We start from the raw sequence: 24415 nt of genomic DNA, 5'->3' as shown, positions 1-24415 counted from the left end.
ATTCCATTGCTGGATTAAAGAACATGCATATTTTCGAGGTTCTTCATTCACTTGCCAAATTACTTTTCATAAATGTTTCACTATTGTTCATTCTTATCAACATTTATGGCCATCTGGGCTATAACTGGGAGTTTTTATTTTTTTAATCTTTGCTAATTTAATAGGTAAAAACATTAAATTGTTTGAACTTTCTTTTTATTTTTTTTAATTACTAGTGGTGTTCAACTTTTTTCATGTTAATTAGGCAGGCACTTGTTTTTCTATTATGAACCCCTGCCCTTTGTCCATTTATCTCTGAATGCTCTAGTGGTTTTTTTTACTATTTTGTTTTGTTCTGTCTTTTACTATTTTTCACTCATATTTACATAAGTTTTTCATGTATATTCAGCATTAACCTTTTTATAAGTTTATAGAAAATACATTTTTTTTTTTAGTCTGGGACCTGTTTTCTTCACTTGTATCCAGAGGTACAGAGTGCGCATCCCGTGCCTGTCACACAGCTTCAACCTTTACCATCTCGTCATGTTTTTTCCCACTCTCCCCATTTTTTTTTCTTGAATATTTTAAGGCAAATCCAGGTATTTCATTTTATTCTTGTTATATTAGTAAGCATCTCTAAAAAGTAAAAATTTGATACTTTCTTATTTCCTTCAATTATTTTTTAAAAATTCAAACCTATAGGGCAGTTGAAAGAATAGTACAAAGCATAGCCACTACCTTCACCCAAGTTCATCCATAATTAGTGTTTTACGCATTTACAGTATTTTTCTAAGAATTCACACTGTACCTTTTGTTTTATTTTGTTTGTGTGTGTGCATTTCAATTCAATTGAAAGTAAGTTGCAAATATCATGATTCCTTCACCCCAAAATATTTCAGCTTTTGACTCCAAAGAACCAGGACACTATTATAATGATAATAACAAAGCCATTATTACTCTCATGAAATCTGACATTAATACAATGTTAGCTAATATAAATAGATAATCTTTTGTCTACATTCAATTCTCCCAGTTGACTCCAAAGTATTTTTTTATAACAATCTTTCTGTTTTTTTTTCCAAATATAACTGGGCTCAAAGCAAGTATCACTTATGTATTTGGTATTATATCTCTTTAATGTCTTTTAGTCTAAAACAGTCCTTCTTGCCTTTTGGTTTCATTTTGTCTTGGTCTTTCATGGCATTGACAATTTCGGAGAGTCCAGGCAAGCTATCTTATAGAATACCCCACAATGTGGATTTTCTGACTGCTAACTCGTGGCTATTCTAAGTAAGCCAAATGCTTCATATTCATCTTTTACATTTCCTGTCCCAGATCTGAAATCAGCCTTTTCTTTAAGGAGACCCAGTTCCTTTTAGTGGGGAATGGTACGTCTCTAAGTACCAGTAAGACCAGGATCCAGGCACCAGGTGTGTTTGCTGCTGACTCCAGGCCCTTCAGTGGATAAAGCCTGGGGATAGTACAGGCAAATCCAGACCCACATGGCTTCTAACATCCCGATTTCTGTACATTTACATATTGAATAGCCTTGGATTCACATGATTGGCTCCAATTCCAATCCAGCATAGGAATCATTTCAGTTTCTTCCCTTTATGGATTTGTGACTACATTCTACAAAGGTGAAAACCTTTGCCCTGTTTGCTTAGCATATTTTCTTATTTGTGTGGAACCACTCTTCTGTCACTACCCCTGCCTCCTTACCCTCCTTTGAGCTCTAGGGCTGAGCCTTCACTGTCTACCCCTCACACAAGTTGGATACCTCAGTGCAGGACCACTGCTGTTTCCTCCCTTCCTTTGTGGACCTCTCCTTATCTCACCTGAGTTCAGTTGCTGCCTCACTCTCCTACAAACACATGCTAATCTCCCTCCAGCTCTGACACCCTGAGCAGGCTGCTCTGCAGCTCAGGCCTCATCCTCAACCTGCCATCCCTTCCACATGGATGCCTTCTAGGCCCCATTCGTTTTCATTCCAGCTTCACCCTAATCCCTCACCTCAGGCTCTGACACACCATGCTGAGCCATCATGGTTACACACACACACACACACACACACACACACACACACACACACGAAGCCTACTTTGCTCGGCCTTCCTGGTGATTTTTGGACTGGGGAGAGGGGATTCTGTTTTTTAGTGAAAATGTTTTCCTCTTATTCTAATCTGGTGACCTACACCTTTCATACAGTTAAGGCTTTGAGAATAGATGCTGGGCAAGGCTACAGTGAGGAGGGGAGGGAGATTTTGGATTGTCATGTAAGCTGTATCTCAAGCAGGTGTCACGGTGGGAAATTCAGGAAATGATCAACAAGGGTATGTCACTCAGTTGTGCAGTCATTTGCTTTCCAGTCACAGTGACCCAGATACATTGTCCTATCTATTCTGTCCATGAAACAACCAACTATTTTCTTCCTACCAGTGGTCAAAGGCAAGTCTTGTTGTGTTGACTCTGGAACTGGATGGGGGCAGCATTAACCCAAACAATACTTCCAGTTCCTTGTGTAACCTAGAGGCAAGTTGCCTAACCATTTGGGGCCTTGGTTTTTCCAAGAGTAAAAGGAAGAGATGGCCTGGATGATACCCAGAGACTTCCACTCTGGCATCCTCAAACCTAGGCCTTCGCTAGCCTTCTTAGCAATCAGATAAAGAGGTGAGGATCTTACCTGAGAAAAATTATAGTGTAGCATGTAAGTCTTAGAGAATCTTCCAGTTGCTTCAGTTCTGTTCAGTCTCACCTGTCAATTGAGATTCCCCTAAAAACATGCTTCCTACATGGAACTTCCAATAACATGTAAGCAATGTGCAGAGAAAACTTAAAAAAGGACTTTTGGGACTGGGGATGTGGCTCAAGCGGTAACGTGCTCACCTGGCATGTGCTGGGTTTGATCCTCAGCACCACATAAAATAAAATAAAGATGTTGTGTCCACTGAAAAATAAATATTTAAAATATTCTCTCTCTCTCTCTCTCTCTCTCTCTCTCTCTCTCTCTCTCTCTCTCTCTCTCTCTCAAAAAAAAAAAAAAAAAAAAAAAAAGACCTTTACTACAGAGGACTGGTGGCTTCCAACCTGAGTTTTTGACTCTAAAGCCTGTGAAGTCTCAGCTCCTTTCCTGCTCCAGGATGATTCTTACTGGGGTGTGGGCTGAACAAGGAGGACTGGGAATTGGAGTTGACAGAAAAGCTTACCCTGACCTCTTAGTCCCAGAGCTCATATCAGAGCCACCCCACAAGGTGTCAGGGCCTCAAACTGACATTTTAGTAGTAATAGCTGGAATAATCCAGATTCCTATAGCCCATTCAGAGAAGCACTACAGTTTAGTAGTCATTCTCTAGTTTCTAGAATACCAGAAGTGTTTTTAAATGTGGCAGCTTCAGATTACCCACATTGCACAACAGTGAGGCAAATACTTCAGACACCTGCACATCCCATTTAATTTAATCCTTACAGCAATCCCAAAGGCATGGATTATTATACCCATTTTCCAGTTTAGGAAAACAAGAATTTGGCTGGGATCACACACCTATGAATGGCAGAGCTAGTATTTGAGCCAATGTCTGCTGACTCCAAATTTGCCCCTCCTTCCAGTGTTTCAATTAGCTATAGTCCTTGAATGTTGCAACAAAATTATGTGTACCCTGTCAGGGGCTACCTCCACACATTCAGGAATCTTCCCATTACCTCAGTTGGTAGGTGTCTGGCTCCTGCTTTGTTGAGGTCTGTGATGCTCCATCAGTGCTGGCTGCTGGAATAGCCAGTGGGCCCATGCAGCGAGGAAGGAGCACTGAAAAAAGATGCGAAGGAACTCTAGTCCCCACGATGCCGAGAAGGACACTCACCTTTCCTCATTTGAATCTACAAGTCCTAGTCCCAGGATGCTGTTCTTGCCCGAGATCTGCATCTATAGCGGCCTCTGAGCTTTCAAGTGAAGTGAACCAAGTGCCAGCCCATTCACTCGCACCCCACTCCCGTGGCCAGGGGCCACGCTCCCCCTCGAAGCCAGCACAAGGCGAGGTCCTCATGGGGCCTGGCCCTCTGCGTTCACGGAAGAAAAATGAAAGTTGCTTTATTCCTCGGCCTCTTCATGTCTCCCATTATGAGGAGAGGGCTCCACAGTGAGGAGCCGGAGCTGTGATATTTCTGCTTCAGCGTGAGAGATTCATATGCTTGACTAATCAATTCTTTGGCACTGACTTCCTGGCCTGCATTTTGTTCTCTTGCTTTTGATCGTCTGTTTGCCTTTTTGCCATTCTGCTGGTTCTTGTTTGGAGCTTTTATTTTCCAGGAACACTTTGACCTACTCGATCCACTATATTCTTCTCCATCTCTCCTTTTGTCATTTTTCTCTCTGATTTTGGTTTCCCGCATGATTGACCGCACACAGCTTCCACATATAAGCAAAGTGGAGACCCCCAAGTCATGAGGGCACAATAACTGCTGGGTTTTTCTTGGGGAACCAAGAGACACTGGACCACAGACAGTCCCCAGCCCCCAGCCAAGCAGGGCAGCAGCCCTTCTGTCTCTCGTCCCCATTCTAGCCTCGCCCTGCAACATGTGATAGCTGATATCAGCTTGGTGCTCTCTTGTTCACAAAGCACTCTGCAATGCTCACAGGAAACTGTAAAGGAGGAGGTGCAAACACTAATATTGGTCACATTTTCGAATGAAGAAGATCTTCCCCCGTGTTCAAAACTTGAAAGTGGCCGAGCTAGGGTGAGAACTAGGTCTGTCCTGAAGCCAGACTATGTTCTGCTACTGCAGTTGTCAGCTGACTGCTGACTCCATACCAGCCAGTCTGTGCAGGGATGAGAGAGGATTCAGGGTCAAGAGGCACAAGCTTCTCATCCCTGTGTAGTAAGCAGCCCTGGTGCAGACGTGGCAGCTGCCTCTTCCTGAACACTGACTCTGCTAGGTGTGGTGCTGAGCACATCACCTGCATTAGCCCTCCAATCCTTATGTCACCCAGAAGAGCACCGTGGCTTCCAAAGGCCACCCTTCCCATGCCAAAGACAGGACTGGGCCCAGGTCTGACCACCTTGGACATCTGGAAGAGAGCAGAGGGGTTCTACTTTGGGAAGTCTTCCAGAGATGGGGACTTGCAGGGTGAGTAGGGGCTTAGCAATGAGAGGAAGAGGAGGGAATCATGGGCCTTCTGCACAGCTTGCCTCCTGGCCTATTTTTGAGATCACACTACTGTCCTAAGTCATGTTTTATATCTGAGAATCTCAAACTGGAAGGATTTGTGGCCTTGTCACCTGTTCCATGCTCAAGTCTCCTGCACAGCACCCCCCCACACACACTTCCCAAAGAGTTTCTAATCTCTCTTGCATACTGGTGCCAGGGAGCTTCCTCCTTCTTAAGCACCCTGTTCACCTTTAAAATGTTCTTTTATTAGCAATCTGTTATTATCTGTTATCAGTGAAAAGCCTTGCCTTTAAACCCCACTCCCTCCATTCTGGGAAGAAGGAAAAAATCAAGGCACAACCTTTGTTCTTAGACATAATCAACAGGCTATGAGTAGAACTAGGATCTTCTCTCTTTCAGGCTATGGGTAGTGGTATGGTCTGGTGGAAAGGTCATTAGTGTGGAGTCCAAAAGGCAGGGCCATATCTCCCAGTTATACTGTATGTTCTGATACAGATAACATTCCTCCTTTGCACCTTCACTTGTACATTGGGAGTAATAATCTGTACTCTGCCCATCCCATGTGTTTGCTGTTCACAAAAAAATAGCAGATGGATATACATGCAAGCTAGGTAAAGTGGGAAGTACTCCACAGTGGTCTTCCCACTGCTTTTTCTTGTGAAGGACACTGTTGGGCCTGTGCCCCTTTGCACTCACAGTCTGATTATCCCATTCCATGTGTCCTTCTATTAGATTAGCTTTATTTGTGTATAATGTGTACAGAGATGTGATCAACAGATTCTCCCCACTGTCCTCGGCACCCAGTCGCTGCCTGGATCTGGGGAAGATTCCAGGAGCACAAGATCGATAAGGCATAGCTTCTGCCTCTGAAGAGCTCACAGTAGGACAAGAGAGACAAGAGGGAGACCATATGGTGGGGAGGTGAGTGCACAGGGCCTGGGCAGTGTTGCTGGGGCTCAGGGGAGGCATGCAGTGTACCGACATTTCTCTGAACTTTGGTGCCGAGTCTTGGAAGAGGCAATCTTGCTGGTTCAGGAGAAGAGTGATAAAATGTGAGGAGACAGAGATGGCTGTAGACTGTTTGCCGGATGGTTCCTCTGGAAGGAGGTGGCTTCTCAGAAGTGAGAAGATGAAATAATTGGAGATGACCCTGACTGCTGAATGCAACTGGTAACTGAGTGGAGATTTCCTTGGCCAAGGACAGGAACGTGCAGGCCAATTGAAGGGAAAGCAGTGGGCTGGAAGCTGGAGTTTGAGGTTGGAGGGGCATGCACATGGCGGCCCCTGGTGTACAGTTGATATGGTAGATCTTGAATTTGGAAGGAAAACCTGGCTGCCTCTGCAGGGTCGGGAGACACCTATCTTTTGTGGGCTCACCTAGACCTAAAGAGACTTTTGGTGCCACCAAGGGTAGTAAAGGGCCAGCCCCGGCTTGTTCCTCAGGGGTGTGCCATCCATCAGCAGCTTAGAGAAGAGGCTAGAAAACCAGGCCATGAAGGGAGATGGGGCAGAACTGAGCGTTACCCCTATCCTGCACCTCCCATGTGGAAGACACTGTGCTGCTAGACCCTGATCCTCCCAGCAGCTATGACCAGGATTTCTGTTCCTGCTCCACAGAGGGGAGTGAACCTCAGGTTCACACAGATTTAGTGAGCTAGATGGTGGCAAATCAGAAGACAGACTCATCTGACTGCACATCTCATGTGCTGTCCGAGACAGCAGGTTGTCACCTCAGGGGTGTCTCTTTTGGCGAACCTCTTCTACACGGTTGGGCCTCCTCGCATTTGCCTTGTTGTCTGCCAAAGCTGGCCAATTCAGGCATGATCACTGTCCAGCGGGTCTCTCGATTTTGCAATCCGCCCCCACCCCCCGTGTGCAGCCACAGGTTTGAGTGTGAGGCTTCTCAGGTGTGCCACACCTGCTCACATCAGAGGCAGGACCCCAGTACCCTATCAGGGAGATGCAAAAGGGCAGATTTTTCCCTCTTCACTCTTTGTTTCGTGTTCCATTCCTTCTGTCTTTTGGGGGCTGAAGATACATTGTGATGTAAACCTGCACTTTGTAAGTCATCATTTTACTTTGTATTTGAATAAACCGTGTGCACACAGAGTATGAGATGTTTGAAGGACATAGCCGGAATACACTGCTCTGAATTCCTCTGACTTCAATGTTTTTTTCAACTTTGAAAAATCTGTTAGGAAGAAGACAACATTATGATAATTGGAAGTTCAGTATATCCATCTTTTTTCCTCTATTCTTTTATATTTTTTAAAATACAATTAACACTTCATACTTCACCTGGTCCCTCCTTTGTTACCTTTGACACCTCTTTGATATTTATTTAGATGTTTGTGCCACCTTCGCTTTGAATTCTGTGGTTAAGAGAATCAATAACTTTTAAAACAAGCATTTTTCCTTACTTGGAGATGCGCAATTAGAGAATTATCTACATGTGGATGTCCACTTGTCTTTTCTCATTTGTCAAAAGATCATGGCACAATTATATTAAAATTGTAAAGAAAAGCGATTATTATCAAATCAAAATACCTGCTGTGAAATAGTAGAAGCAGCTCATTTTATTACAGTTTCTAGAACAGAACATTTCACTAAAGATGGGAAAACATATACAGAGAACTTCATGGGTGTCGTCTTGGAATTTACAAACCATGAATAATGCATTTAATTTAAAATGGCTGTATTTTTTGTAAGCATGTGTGAATGCAAATTTCAAAGATGTATTGGAATTTGACTCTCAAGAGTACACAATATCATGCCACTGTTATCACCAAAAATGAAAGTTAAAAAAAAAAATTGGCTTTTGCCAAAATTTTACATTGGCCCTGGACCTGCCTAGTGTCACTGAGGCAATTTCCTTGATTAGCTCCATCTCACTTTGCCTTCATGATTTGGGAGCTGTCACATAATGTCATCATTAACCCATTGCCGATGTGCTTGAAAAAGAATCCTGAAACTCTAGATGGATTTTGATGCTAGAACTTGAAAAGATAAAAGGAAAGTTGTTTTCAGAGTGAATACATTTTAAGAGGAACTGAATAAAGCCAAATGAAGTTTCACAGTACCAATGGAAACTGTTTTTTGACTCTCTGAACACTAGTTATTTTAAGACCAAAAAAAATCTTTTCTATATTAATATTTTTCTGCTTTAATTCATTTGGGAAGAAGTGGAAATCTCACATAACCAACTTGAATGGCTTTCAGCCTAGAGCGTTGCACATAAATGCATAGAGAATGAGTTAATATACTTAATTGTGACTATTGTTATCCTCAATGATAGTGAAGATGCAGATTTTAAAATTTTGAATCATTTACTCTATCAAATGACTTGTGCCATCTTTCTGAGGATAGATAAGATCTGCTTAGAATTCCCTCGACAGAGGTTCTGGGTCTCTTAAGAGAAAGCACTAGTGGTCATGCACTTGGTCCTCTCAGCCCAGTCATTCATATGAAAATATATATGTTTCTTCTTTAAAGAACATATAGAAATTTTGAGCCATCTGAGTTCTGAAGTTTGAATATGTGTTTTTTCTGTTTGCCCTAAAAGAAGCCTGAACCTAAAATAACCCTGGGTTATCAAATTCTCCTGCTATAACTTTCTGGCAGTGACCCCAAGTAAGGAATTTACCCTCTGGAACCAGTTTGTTCATTTGCGAAATGGATTTAATTACCTGAGTTGTTGTTATGAGGATAAATAGGGAAATATGTATTAAAATTCATAACAGCAATACTTAAGTAGTACAACAAAAGCAGTACTTATGTAGCCAGGCACTGCTTAAAGTACTTTACATGTTACTCATTTAATCCTCTCATCAATCCTTCGAAGGTTGTTTTTCCCACTGTACAGTTGAAACAAGTAAAGCACAGAAAGGCTCAGTGACTTGCCCAAGATCACCCAGCTGAGAAGTGTTAGGATTAGAATTCTAATGCAGAACATCTTGCTCTTACTTACCTCACTGTTTTCTCCTAGAGGAGCTTGTTGTATCTGGTATGAGCTTGTTGTATCTGGAACCTTTCAGCTCAGGTGCATGAAGGGGGCATACTTCCTCATGCTTGGAAGCAGCCACATTGCCGATGGTTTTCCTAGCCTGCTTTTCCTGATCCCAGCACTTGTCTGAGAGGCCACAGTGCTGGATAGAAGAAACAGCATCTCAGACCCAAAGCCATCCAGGAGCATCATGTCACTAAAGAATCTTTAAATATTCTATTTCTAAATTTCAAAGCTTGTTTGGGCTATATTTACAGCATTTAACATGTGAAAAATCGTTGGGAAATCGGGCTTTTAAGTGGAACGGTTGTGTAATGGAATATTTCACGTTCCGGTTCAGCCATAAAGCTCAGGGCTGATAAACAAAGCATCTGAAGCCAAATGGCTCCTCATCTGACCCCAATTAAAATAAAGATTTCATTCCATTCTGTCCTGACAGAGAGGAACATATTGTTGCCTTTAAGGGAGTTTGGTTTTTAGTTAATGAAAGAATTTTATTTCATTTTCTCCCCCAAATACAATATCTAATTAAATAAGATTCAATTTGTTAGGACTTCTGGTAGGAACGTGTTAACTCCTTTAAAGCTGTGTTGCTTACGTGCCTCAAGATGTAGAGGGTGCCTCTGACTCTCACTTCACAATCCATTGTTTAAAGAAGAAGTAAGCCCTAGTACCTTAAAGACAAGCACTGTTCTCCAAGGTCTATCTGTTTACACATCAGTCACAGTGACCTGTGTATGTAAGTTGCATGGATTCTGTGTAAAATATCACATATTTACATAAAGCCCCATTTCCTAGAAGCATTTGTACTCATACATATTGTAATTTACCAATCACCATAGATCTGTCCATATAGAATCTATCACACAGAGTTGTAGCTGCTAAAATATGTTAGGTAACATAAGTTGGATATTGATGCCAAATTATCATGGAGTTCCTTCAGAGTTATCTTGAAAAAATATGTGACTGTTGAAAGACTTCATCACTTAACATTAAGAGTGAACACCAGCCAGACTATTTTTTTGAGGGGGGGGTCTTGTGTCATGCTGTTGCTGCTTTATTGTAGCCTTTTCTATACATGCCATAGCTCATCATGACTGTCAGGTCCATAATTACCAACCAGGACACTTTGGTACCATTGTGGAGAAGTTTGCTTCAACTTATTGAGGCACGGGGAAGAACATGGCTTGTGATCTCTGATAGGTTACCTCCAGGCCCCTGAGGAACTGCTCAGGTGGTCCACAGAGCTACAGGGAAAGAGGACTGGCCTGGGCATCAGGAAGACTGAGCCTGGGCAAGCCCCTCCCTTCTCTGAACTTCAGTTTCATCATCTTGAAAATGACAGAGCAGGGTCAGCAGGTCTCTGAGGGCCCCTTGGCTCTGCTGTTCTCAGATTCTGTATTCAGTAGAGCAGAAAGTACATGATGTTCTTAAATCCTCTAAGAATTTATAGTCAGATGCTAAGGATTTATGTTCTGAGAAATAAAGAGTCTTTAAGTCTATAAAACCTAAGACATTTAAGCCATATTTTTTAAAAATTCTGAATGGCTCCTTCTGACATTCAGTGAGCTTTTATCAAGTGTTATTGAGCACTCACTCTGCACAGGCCTAGTGCCTGGAGTGCAAAAACAGATCACTCACAGTCCTGCCTCTCAGGAGCTCACCTCCCAAAGGGGACAGAATGCAAGCAAAATTTTAGCCCTTTGCTAAAATGGATCCCCACAGTGTACTATGGGGGTGGAGTAGGTGGGATGACGTGAGGGGCAGGTGTCCTGGGGGGGATATTTTGAGCCTTGAAGGGTAAGTGCAGTTTCACCAGATGGAGAAAGGGAACTTGTTCCAGGAAGAGACACACAAGAATGAGGGGTGCAACATATTGGGGCAAAGCAAAGAGTTCCATGCCATTAACACAAAAGTGGGCTGAGAAAGGAGCAGAAGGTAGGGAGAGGTTGTGGAAAATCTAGACTCCATTGCAGTTCTGTCTCAAGGAGAATGGCCACTGTGTCTCAGACTAACAATGGGTCAAGAGACTCTGGGAAGACACTTGATTGGTTCGCCCTTGGAAATGCACATGTACCATAAAGGCTGTGCTATCCCTCCACAGTTGTCAATAAGTCAAGCGCTGCTCCGCAGAGTTGCAATCAACAAGGGCTGCATACATGACAGTAGGCCCACGGGATGGTAATGGCGCCAAGAGAGCCCTGTTACCTAGTGCTATGGTGATGCTCGCATAAACAAACCCACTGTGCTGCCAGTCATGTGGAAGTAGCACACGCAGTGATGGTCAGCACATGTACTCGATAATAAGCAGCGGTGTTACTGGTTTATGCGTTTACTGTAGTGTATTTTTATTGATTTAGAGTGTGTTCCTTCTACTTATTAAAAAAGTTTAATGTAGGGCTGGGGCTGTAGTTCAACAGCAGAGCACTTGCCTCGCATGCATGAGGCACTGAGTTCAATCCTCAGCTCCACATAAAAATAAACAAATTTTAAAAAAAGGCATTCTGTCCATCTACAACTACAAAAAAAAGTTTACTATAAAGTAGTATGCTGTTACGCTGGCAGCAGCCTCAAAAATCTTGTGTTTACACCTCTCAACTGCATCATTTTCTCTTGGACTTGATTTACTCTCATATTATTCTATGCCAGCAAATCCATGTGTGTATGTGTGTATATATATGCTTATACACAGGCACACAGGCGTGTACACACACACACACACAGACCATATAGTCTAAGAACATTCTGTGATGTTAGCAAAACCAAATCACCTAATGACATTTTTCTCAGAATGTATCCCCATTATTAAGTGACACATGACTGTACTAAACCTGGTTTAACTCAGTGACTCAGTGTCTCCTACTGACTGAACATGAAACCCTGCTGAGGCAAAAGACCTACTGGAGATGGGGAGATCCACTGGAGAATGATAGTAGAAATACAGGATTTCATCAGCATTTTAAAAGATTATCTTGGCCTGCCAGAAGGATTGGAGCCCAGGAAAATGGCAGAGGAGGATAACACCAGTATTAGAAGGTATACATCTGCTTACACTTGGAGTCATCCAAGGTCTGTTTCAAGGAGAACCCCCTCTGAATAGACTGTACCAATAGGTGAGCTGTCCATGAGTTCTACAAAGTCAGGTTGGCCAGATGCTGACAGTTAAAGTCACCTGTCTGGCAGTCTTTCAAGAAACATACATAACTTAACTAGTGCAGAGTGGATTTGGTGTTAGGAGGTTGGAGGCACAAGATGAAGATGGTTCCTTGAGGCCATTTGTTACAGGTCTCTGTGCCAGGGTCTGTGCTAGTTTCTTTTCCTTGAAGTCATCTGAAAAGGCATTGCTGCTGTTAAGCTTTGACAGGAAGCAAAGGCATAGAGAGGGCAGTTGATCATCCCAAGGTCACATGACTGGTAATGAGGTCTAGGATCCATCTGACTCACTCATGAATCCAGGATCTTAATTGAATTAAACTGCCCACCCCAAACAGCTCCCATTTAAAAACACTGCCAGGCTCACTGTATGAAGCACCTATGTGAATTGTTTAATTTTCTCTCCCCAAGCAGCCCTTTGAGGTGGTATTATCCCTGCTTAATCAACGAGCAAACAAAGGCTTTGTTAAATAACCAGGGTCTCAGCTAGACATTGCAAAGGCAGGAATTTAACTTCAGTCTGTGCTGTCACTACTCCCCCTAAAAAAAGTTTAAGAAAGTGGTTCATACTGCTCAGAAATATTTCTCTGTAGACATTACAAATTAGCGGGCTCAAAACAGTTCAAAGATCTAAATGACTTTAACCCATAATCTTAAAAAAAAAAAAAAAAAACACAGGTCAGATGCTTCAAAACATAGGATTTGGCAGTGACTTCTTGGGTACAGTACCAAAGGCACAAGCAATAAAATTAGAAATAAACAAATAGGGACTGGAATTGTGGCTCAGCAGTAGAGTGCTCACCTAGCATGTGCGAGGCCCTGGGTTTGATCCTCAGCACCACATAAAAATAAAATAAAGATATCGTGTCCAACTACAACTAAAAAATAAATATCGTTTTTAAAAATGGGATTTTGTGAAAATTCAAAAACTGTATAACAAAGATAACATCAACACCATAAAAAGTAGGAATAGTAGGAAATACTGATAAATTATATACCTGATAAGATAATAATATCCAAAATATATAGAGACTCAACAACAGAAACAACATGATTCAAAAATGGACAAAGGACTCGAATAGACATTTCTCCAAAGAATGTGTACAAATGGCCAATAAGTGCATAAAAGGATTCCTAGCATCACTAATCACTAAAGAAATGCAAATACAAACTACAGAGAGATGCTGCCTCACTCATTTGAAGGACTACGTCAGAAAAGGCCAGAAGATACAAGAGTTGACAAAAATGTGGAGGAATTGGGATTCTTATGCACTGTTAATGACAATGTAAAATGATATGGCTACTATGAAAAGCAGTGCGGCAGTTTCTCCAAAAAGTGAAGATGGAATTGTCACATGATCCATCTGTCCCACTCCTGGGTATATACTGAAAAGAACTGAAAGCAGGAACACAGATATTTATATACCCATATTCATAGCAGCATTATTCACAATATCGAAAATATGGAAGCAAAACAAGTGTCCATCAGTAGATGGATGGATAAGTAAAATTTAGTATATACATATAATGCGATATTGTGCAACCTTAAAAAGGAAGGAAATTTCCAAATGCTGTGGCACACACCTATAATCATAATCCCAGTAACTCAGGAGGCTGAGGCAGGAGCATTGCAAGTTCAAGGCCAGCCTCAGGAACTTAGCAAAGCCCTAAACAACTTAGTGAGAACCTATTTCAAAATAAAAAATTTTAAAAAGGGCTTGGGATGTTGTTGCTCAGTGGTAGAATACCCCTAAGTTCAATCCTCAGTACAAAAAAAAAAGGGAGGGGTAATCTGAAACATGCTACACACATGGGTGAACCTTTAGGACAGTATGCTAAGTAAAATTAGCCTATAATAAAAAAGAGAAATAGTATCTGATTCCATTTATAGGAGGTACTTAGAGAAGTCAAAATCATAAAGGCAGACAATAAACTGGTGGTTACAGGACAGGGGCAGCAGGAATGGGACACTATTAAGTGGATAGTGTTTCCTTTTACAAGATAAGAAGAGGGATGGGGCTGAATGGTGGTAATCTCTGCACAACATTATTAAATACCTGAAGACTGTACCCATAAAATGGTTACAGTAATGAATTTTATGTATATCTTAGCACAAATAAAACATGGGACAAAAAAAAAAGAGAAAGTTTGTGGGCTTTTATTTTTGATGCACTCTGGGGTAAATTGATTCTAATGCAACAAGCCTTGGTGCTGGAGATGAGAAACCCAGATATGGTACAGTTTTCTCTTTAGGTGACATTTTTGCATTAAATTCAGTGTGTTATTGAGCTCTGACATTGCCCTGCACTCATGAATCCAGGTTGCCAATAAGTCAGGCGCTGAGAACTGGAGATGTGGGCATGCACAAAACACTGTCTTTGCCTTCACAGAAAGCAGAAGGGACATACAGAGAACACTCAGTGTAGTTTGCTAAGGGCAATTATAGCAGCCTGTTAAGTAACTCCAAAGAGGGAGAGATTCACTACATTTGAGGGAATAGGATAGGCTTCGTAGGAGATTGGTTTACAGTGGGTTTTAAACTTCTATAGAAGTTTGCCAAAGAGTGAAGAAAGGATGTGTCTGATGAGTTCGTTTTTCTTTTTTTTTTTTTTAAGTATTTTTTGTAGTCGTAGATGGACAGAATGCCTTTATTTATTTGTTTTATTTTTATGTGGTGCTGAGGATGGAACCCAGTGAGTGCCTCATGCTTGCTAGGCAAGCTCTGTACCACTGAGTTATAGCCCCAGCCTGAGTTCATTTTTCTTGAATTGAATGTTCATGATTCGCTTAAAAACAATTGAAGAACTCATATGGAGCTTGAAATTGGCACCCTTGTTGCCTCAGTTTGTTTAGAAAAAAAAAAATCCAACCCCGCCCTGTCTGCCAACCTGACATAATTGGAATCCTGAGATGTGGTGACCTATGAGGGCCTTTCGTGTCTGTCTTGTCTGAATGGCAATTACAAATGTTTGTTCATTTAGAGACAAAGATTATGGTGTATTTAAGTGGCATGCTTGATTTAAAATAGTTCAAATGATGAAACCTGTAGAAAAAATAAGTAAATTTTTGGATTTTGTGCTTTTCAACTGAAGCTTCACACAGGCTGCTTAGCTGCAATGGGGCTGGGGCTTTTATTATGCCTGAGCATGAAGGGAGCCCAGGCTTCATGGCTCTTCAGTTTATTCAGCAGCAGCAGGGTGCTTGCTCTGTGCTGGGAAGGAGAGGAGGTAGGAGAGGGAGGACCAGGTGGAAGAAGCAGAGGTATTTATTTAATGTAGGCAAGAAGGGCAGCCAACCCAGGGGACGTTGCTTACCAGCACTTGCCTGAAGAGGTGACTGAGCCGGGCCCTGAAGGAGGAATTAGCCATATCCCCATCTCTAACATTGTCACCAGTCACAAGCAGGACAAAGTGCAGGCTTCGGGGGCAAACTATGAAACCCAAATGGCAATTCTGAGTATTCTTGGTAAGCGTTTATTTTCTTTGTGCTGTCTCCTCAACCCCCAACCTATCAGGGATTGTTGTGCAGATTAATTGAGTTAATATGATAAAATGATAAGAGTACTGCCAGGTGCCTAGGAAGGGCCAAGAAAAGGTGAGCAGGCATTGCCTCAACCAGCACTGCACTTTAACCTATGAGCTCATCCCCACAGCCCTTCAGAGTGTATCCACTTATCCCATTACTCAGGTAAGGAAGCCAGCTGTTGAGAATGGCTAGGTGACTTACCCAAACCCATGCATCAAGTAAGTACCGGAGCCAGGACTTGAATACTGACCCTTCTGTGACACCATCCTGTTCACATCATCTGCTTTCTGGGACCCCTTCTACTTCTAGGCTGCCAGATATTTTGAATAATGTTTTGTTATAATGGGAGTTAAAGCTTACAAAAGAAAAATTGTTGACCTTGATATGGAGAAATTGTTGACATGATACGGAGAAAAGAGATGGACTTTGGGACAAGAGTTATGGATCCAAATTCTACCTCTGCTCTTCTCTAGACCTTGGATAAGCTCTGCTGTCTACCAGCCACAAGCTACTTTACTTCCCTGAGCCCCTAAATAAAATAGGAATATTAATTCCTGCTACCCAGGAGAGGCTGAATAAGAGAACATATAGGAAATTATGATGTACCGAGTGCACGTAGTAGGGACTCTTAAGTATTACCTCTATCCTTACCCATGCTCTTGTGTTGTTGAACTCTTCTTTCTAATTAGAATTCCCCAGCAGTATTTCACCTCAGGCTTTACATCTTTAAGTTACCTCTTGGTTGTCAGCATAGAAATTCTTCTATTGAAATCGTCTTTCTGACATGAGCCCTCAAAGTGCACATATCTTTCTCATACCCTGTATCTCCATGTACACTCTTTAGGCTCCTTGCGCAATAATTATACCTTTTCTCTCTTGTAGCATGAGGTCTGGATTGATGAGACAACTCCTACTTTTGTGTTTTTGCATATAAAGTCAGCGTCCCATTTCCCAAGGTTTGAGACTTATTTAAAAAGAGGAGTGATGGCAAATGTTTTTGTTTGTTTGTTTGTTTGTTTGTTTTTAAAGGTGGAAAGAGATGAGTCTGGAAATAAAACTAGAAATAGCCAATATTTCTGCAGTTAGCCACACAAGATAAGTTTGGTATATTTTATTTTTGCAATTCAAATACTACCTGTAAGGCACTTATCTATACCACTAATACTTCTGTAGATGCCACTTGGTTATTCACATCAAGAATCTTAAAAGGCTGTTACAGTAGCAACACCTGTGATTCCAGTGGCTTGGGAGGCTGAGGCAGGAGGTTCACGAGTTCAAAGCCAACCTCAGCAAAAAGTGAGGCGCTAAGCAACTCAATGAGACCCTGTCTGTAAATAAAATACAGAACAGGGCTGGGGATCTGGTTCAGTGGTCTAATGCCCCTGAGTTTAATTCCCAATACCCCCCCCACAAAAAAAAAAAAGAAGCAGCAGCAACTTAAAAGAGGGCTGGGGTTATGGCTCAGTGGTAGAGCACTTGCCTAGCATGTATGAGACGCCGGATTCAATTCTCAGCACCACATATAAATAAATAAATAAATAAATAAAGTTCCATCAACAACTAAAAAGAATTAGAAAAAAGAATCTTAAAAGTGTTTATGCTCTGTTGGAGTTAGGAAGCTTTCTGGAGTCACCACCATTAAGTAGTTGTGCCTAAGCTTGGGCATGCACACCCAAGAAAATGAAGTCAGACACTTCCTACACAGGTGGTAAGTGGGGCCATAAGCAGGGATTGGAGAGCCCCACAGAAGACATCCAAACCCAGCTTGAGAGACAGGGATACCAAGGCTCATGTTGAGAGTTGTTAGTCAAGGATAATTTGTAGAGACCCCTTCACAGAGGTGAGCAGCACTGATGGCTGTGTGGCTGGGGAGGCAGGAAGTGGTAGGAGATAGCACTGGAGAAGCAGACAGTGCCCCTATCCTGGGAAGGCCTGTCCTGGTCCTCTAGCCCACATGGCCTGGAAGGTCCTGCCAGTGAGTTTGATGAGTTTGATTTCAGCCAAGTACAAGCAGCTCCACAGACACAGTTCCCACCAAGGGCATTGGTGGCACACAGACTGCAGTTTTCTCTCTGTGCTCCAGCCCATCGATTACAGTGTCCTAATAGCAGCTTCTAATTAAATTGCATCACGGTCCGGAATGCACCGCTGACCTGAGCACTCTTGCAAGTGGGTCTGATTCATAGAACATTTGTGCAGTTCTGCAGATCTGAAGAGGTATTTATTCTCATTTTTGCTTTTCCAGGCCAGAAGAAGTTCTAATTTGTGCAAGGCAGCTTTAGTAATTAACAAAGTGTGTTCTGTGAAGTGAAGCAGGAAAACTCAGGACTGGGGAGTCTTGCTCTGGGTATTTATACTCTTTGTTGTAAATATCAGTGAGATCCTTAAAATGAGGACCCATTTGTGTTAAATATAAAAATAAAAATAAAGAACCCACACCATACATGTCCTGTTCAAAATCACTTGACAAAGCTGAGTTACTTGAACTCTGGCTGGTACTTAATTTTAGCTACTTTTTTGTTAAAATTACCGAGAAAAGCAGCAAGATTTCAGGTCTTTAAACTTCCTTTTTTGGAAGCACTGACAATGTGCCTCCAAAGTTTGTTTCTTACCTTTCCGCCTTTGAACAATTGATTTTGATTAGAAACATTACACCCAGCATTTACTTTGACATCCCTGAGTACAAACAGTCATTTTAATGGTTTTTTTTTTTTTAAAACAAAATCATGACAGGGACATCAATCCTATGCCTGGTGTATGAAGGCCTGGTATATTAATTGGCTGTCAGATTCTGAAGAAATAATGGATTAATGTGCTTGATCGTAACACTCTGTTCAGAGACTGAAGTTTGATCCTGATGTCCCCAGTCTCTCTGCTTAATGCAATTACAGATATGCATTCAGGACATTTGAGTGGATTGCATTTCATTAATATGATTTGAGCGGACAACATTAGGCTGCTGTCGGGTCCTCTCTGACAGCTAATTACTAGAATGAAGCATGTATATCGCTAAGGAACAATGGTGCCCTTATTGGGGCCGTTAAAACAATAGAAAAATAGCGCTTTAAAACACTCAGTTACTTACTTTCTGTATGTGACATGGGCCATGAAGATAGATCAGTGTGGGAAGTTAGAATAAAAGAGATGGGCAAGAACTAGAGGGGGCTCTAACAGCAGGACTCATGCTAGTCTCTAAAAGAATCCCCAAATCTGTCTATTGTCCTTCTAAAGGAATTGAGAAATGCTTGCTTAATATTGATCTGTGGCCTCCGTCAGGGAATGGAGACACCATAGTCTCTAAGCAGGCAGACCTGGTGTTTTGCCCACTCCCTTTACCTCCTCCCATGTCTTTCATGCTGGAAAGATGAAAGAAATAGAATCTTTATCTTGTGGTGTTGACACTTGGCCGCGTGGACCATTTGAATGTCTACCTAAGCAGGGGAGGAAGAGCTGCCTGGTATTAATGGAACTTTGTCCTCTTGGGGCTATTTCTGCCTCTCAGAACCCCTGGCTTTACTAAGACAGTGCATTCAAAACACATTCATTTGGCTCCCTGTGTGTATTCATCCAGTACTGCTGGCTGCCAGTGACAAAGAGATGAGTAAGGCACAGCCCTTTGTCCTCAGGCTCCTCAAGCTCTGTCAGAAAGACAGGGTTTTTGTGTTTGGGGTTTTTTTCCCCATTTTTTTAAAACATGAGGCAGTGATGGGTTGTAATGGACAGATGATGTGCAAGAAAAATACAAAACAGGGAAGCCTAAAGGCTTCTCAGAAGAAGAGGGAACATAGGTGACCTGAGGGATGGATGGGAGTTCCCTGAATAATTAGAAGATGGTGGGGGGAGAGTTCCTCAGCAGAAGGAACTGTGAAGAGGCTGGGGAAGGAGATTGTCCTAGCCCTTTAAAAGGGACCTCTAGCTTGAAGATTCCTATGAGGGCCATTCCTAGCTGCTCTACGCCACCTGGAGCTGTAGTTAGCCAAGATCCTCAAACAAAGAGCCCATGGTGGAAGATGTGGAACTGAGTATTTGAAGTCATGGATCCTAGCCCTGGCTCTACCCTCTGGAAAGCTGCATAAATCCCCCAAGGGTCATTTTGCCTCAGTTCTCTCATCTGTGAAATTGAGAGACTCCCCCAAATCCTGTCAGCTTCATGGATTGATTAGGCTTGATCCAAGAAGTACAGTGGTATGCTCAGGACCCCCAAGCAAGGGGCAGAACCAGGAGTTAAACTCACAGTAGGCCACCTTCAGGATCCATCTACTTTATACTACTCCTGGTTTCTTTGGTTAAACAGTGTAAGGAGTTGGTTTCATTGCTGCAGCAAGAATTCCTAGGGGATTTGGCCTCATCTTTGGAACCTCTTCCAGCAATACAAGAGATGAGGTAGAAATTCATGACACTGAAGCAGCCATCATTTGAGAGACACCACCCACCAGAGGGCTCTGGCCTGGAGAGCCTCTGGCTGCCAGCCTAGATCCCTGTTTCTCTGGGATGTAGTGCCCTCAAGGTGAGGGTGGTAGTCCCCAGAAATAGCAGCATGTTGTAGCATCCCAGAGACAGATTATCCCAAGATATTTGCCTTTCTTTCAAACTATTCTCAGGAGAAAGAGCCAAAAGCTGTTCAAGAAGCCACAGTAGTAGTCGTCTAATGCCTGGCCTCCTCCCCTCTTCCCTCAACCCATTCATGCCCTCTTGGCCTCCTGCTGGAGAGCCATCTCATCCCCCACACGACTTCTCAAGCCTTTTTTTTTTCCTTTTTTTTTTTTTTTTGAGGTTCCAGGTTTTGAGGTACATGCTAAATAAGCACTCTACCCCTGAGCCACATCCCCAGCCCTTTTTGTTTTTTTGTTTGTTTGTTTGTTTTTGGGGGATTTTTTGAGACAGGGTCCAAGATGCCCAGGCTATCCTCAAACTCCCAAATAACTGGGATTATAGGTATACACTACTGCACCCAGATGTCAAGCTGTTCCTGGGGACCACTGGGCAGTGTTCAACTCACACTGAAATCAGATCCCTACTTCAAGCTAAATACTTCTGAGGGTACACACCGCTATTAGAGAAACATCAAAGTGGACGGAGCATTTAGGGCAGGGGCTGCCTGTATTGCACACTCCATGTCTTCAGGGCAAAGGAGTGTCAGATGCCTAAGAGAATTTAGGAGGTGGGAAGAGTTGTTAGCGCGATGGTGCCTCTGTCTGCCCCCACACACCCCCATTGGCATGATAGCATGTCCTCTCTTACACCCTTGGCATTCTGTTTACTATGACAAGAGGAACTTGATGCTAAGCAAAGTAGCAGGGAATGGATGCCAAGGAAGCCCAGTTTCCTCCCTCTTTCCCAGTTACTCATTGCAGGGGAATGAGAATGAGGCCTGTCTTGCCTCCCTCCAGACTCAGAGCCACCATGTCAGAGAATGAGAGCTTCCTGAGGGCAAGGCCATGCCTTGGTCATTGTGCCAAGGGTCCCTGCACCTCCGAGCCCCTCCTGGAAATGGCCCTTCTGCTCACCTGCAGCCCGGAGCAGAACGTTGAGTCAGTCTGCTGCCTCCTCAGGAGATCCTCAAGTGGTAGGCGCATGTGTCATTATTCCCCAAGAGCCTCATTGGGTAAGCTCAGAAGCCCTCGCTTTCTTCTCTGAATTTTATTTGCTAATTTCTCTCTGGGTAACGGCCCTGCCGATCTGCTCCCTCCTATTACCTGGCTAGCATTCTTCTAATGGTTCCTTTCCTAATGATCCTCAAACAAAGAGCCCATGGCGGAGGGTAATGCACCAGTCCTGCGTGTGCTCCCTGGTCACTCTTGCTAACAGGCTTAGCTGCGCTTCACAGTCATTATCACATGTCGCACTGTCTTTGGGATGCAGACATGATCTGCCAGCTCCATGTTACTTCATTTTTACTAAAATGAAGGCAGAATGAAAAAAATTCTTATATAAAAAATGTAGAATTACTCCTTGCAGATTTCATCCTAAAACTCTAATATGCCTATAGGATAGTGTCTCTCTCCTTGGCCTGGCATACAAGACCCCACCAACTGGCCCATGATCTCTTGTTCACTTCCCTCACATTCTCTTCCCATCAGCCCAAAGCCCCTGGTACAGGAGTACCATGGGCTTTTCTCACATACCTGTCTTTGCCTGGAATGCCCTCTTGGGTCCACGGATGAGACTGTTCACATTCAGCATGAGCAGCACTCCCCTGGTGTCCTGTGGACCTGTTTGGACGGCTAGGGTGAAACTGGCCCGATCTCTTCTTTTTGCGTCCTCATACCAAGCCAGTCCCTGTCCTAACACATAAACCCGCTGATGTCCTTGTTTGTGTGCCTATCTCTCCTATGAGGCTGATAGCACTTCTGTAACAGAAGCCACATCAGATTGATTACCCCCAGTTCCCAGTATGGAGCTGACATCCAGTGAGAGAGGGAAAAACAGCCATCTCTGAGAGGCCTTCCCAAGCTCTTCAGGTGGGGCTATCTCTTCCTCTTGCTCCAAAGGAGTCCCTTGGCATTGTCATGTTTTATCTGGTTCTTGATATTAGAGTTGCATGTCCCTCTCCAATGAGGTGGTAGTGAGATCCAGAACCCGGGGTCAGAAACATAGCCAACTGGCTTAGTAGCAAACTCACCCAAATCTGGGGTCACAGAGAAACAGTTGGGGAATGAGGAGCGGGGGGACAAGGATTAAGTCTAGAGTGTTCCCTGCAGAACCTCACTTGTCAGTGGCACTACAATGCTTGTATCACACAACCAGGACTACAAAGGCAGCCTGTGAGGGTGGCCAGAGTAAGTTTTCACCTTCGAAGAAGATTGAAGAAGGAAGCCTCCTTGGACACGTGCATTCTGGTTTGTTGGTTAATGGCCAGCCTTTTGCTTCATAGACATATTTAGCATCTCAAAGCCATGAATCTCTGTTAATCCAGTTAACAGGGACCTTAGAGGCTTCAGTTTCCTATAGTGTTAATGTCCTCTTTTGCACTTACACAGTCTGGCTTCTGCCTACACACCTTTCTGTGATAGAAAACAGAGTCAAAATCTTATCACAGTTTTCATCCACTGGTCCTAGTTTTATGCTCCGTAGCCACATTAACACATGCATCACTTGCCTATGATTCTTCTACCAGTGCTTGAACATAGTCCTTTCTCACAAAGATTCCTTGTCCCCAAGCCTTCAGATAGTCTTTGGTGAGCTCTAGATTATCACTATACCTCCTAAAATGCTTCAAATACCAAATATTCCAGATGTGGTCTCCAGCACTGAGCCTGGTGGGCTTCTCCTCACTTTTGTTATACCCTTGACCGTGTCCTACCCAGTAAATAGCCTCTGACTACACGTGGTTAGTTCAAATGGAGATGTGCTAGAAGAGTGAAATACACACCAGTTTTCTAAGGTTTAATGTAACAACAACAAAAACAATGTAAAATTCATGATTTTCTATATTGATTGCATGTTGGAATTATATATTGGGTAAAATAAAAATCCATTATTAGAATTCATTTCCCTTGTTTCTTTAATATGCTACTAGAAAATTTAAAATGGCATGTGCCTTGCATTATTTGTTTTTCTGTTGGACTCTTCTGTACTTGAGTACAGTGTGAGGTTTTCTCCCTCTGTCACCACAGTGGGTTGCATTATTCTTTTTCTTTCTTTAACCGTATTATACTGTTGTCCATTGCAGGACATGTATTGGACATGCCTCTTTTACATCTACCACATAAATTGCTTTTAAAACAGGTTAGCAGGGCTGGGGTTGTAGCTCAGTGGTAGAGCACCTGCCTACCGTGTATGAGGCCCTGGGTTCTATCCTCAGCACCACCTAAAAATAAATAAAAGTATTCATATACAACTAAACAAAAAATTATTTAAAAAGAAAACAAAACAGGTTAGCCTTAGCCAGTCACCGTGGCATATACCTGGAATCCAGCTTCTCAGTAGACTGAGGCAGGAGGATCATAAGTTTGAGACCAACCTCATCAACTTAAAAAAAAACACTAGGGATATAGCTCATATACCCCTGGGTTCAATTCCCAGTACTGAAAAAAAAAAAAAAACAGGTCAGCCTTAATACTTCTTAAGTTGTTTTCTTTAAACATAAGCATAGGAATTTACATTTGCCAAATATATCTCAACTTGTCCCATTGTTCCAGTGTTCTGAAATTTTTGTAATCCTTTTGTCACCCGCTCCATTACAAATTGAATCAGCATTTATTTGTTTGTTTGTTTGTTTATTTAACCTAAGTCACTGTTAGTGTTGGGATGGGAACAATAGGGCATCCTTCTGCACACACAGCATCTCAGTCAGCAGTGTTCACAGCAACTACAAACCCATCCTTCAGTTGTTCAGCTGCGTTTCTGCATTTACCCCACAAGGAAACTGAGTTCTTCCAGATATTTCACTGACACCAGTCTGTACTAAAATACCTCCAACCCCCTCAGCTCCTCTACCCACAAGTTGCCTTAGCCACCTACTGAAAAAGAAACACAAAATCTGCCCTGACTGTTCTTTACTGCTTTTAGACTACAAATTTACTACTTTTCACTAAAGTGTTAATGACTGATAATGATCAAACTTGACTTTTATATTAAAAAAAACAAGAA

At 42.6% G+C, this 24415-nt stretch overlaps 1 protein-coding gene and 1 long non-coding RNA gene across 14 annotated transcripts in view; one reads left to right on the top strand and one right to left on the bottom strand.

Annotated features, from left to right (window-relative positions):
- The window catches only part of Dennd1a (DENN domain containing 1A), a 517467-nt gene that overhangs the window by 394637 nt on the left and 98415 nt on the right, over window positions 1–24415 (top strand). The gene's annotated exons all lie outside the window — the stretch shown is intronic.
- LOC110597739 (uncharacterized) lies at window positions 988–9531 on the bottom strand. The gene is made up of 2 exons (XR_013438293.1): window positions 9110–9531; window positions 988–7333 (listed from the first exon to the last, which is right to left on the bottom strand). It is a non-coding gene; the product is annotated as an uncharacterized LOC110597739 (long non-coding RNA).

Source organism: Ictidomys tridecemlineatus, chromosome 4 (genome assembly GCF_052094955.1).
Source record: "Ictidomys tridecemlineatus isolate mIctTri1 chromosome 4, mIctTri1.hap1, whole genome shotgun sequence".
Classification (NCBI taxonomy): Eukaryota; Metazoa; Chordata; class Mammalia; order Rodentia; family Sciuridae; genus Ictidomys; species Ictidomys tridecemlineatus.
This window is presented reverse-complemented; position numbering and strand designations above follow the sequence as displayed.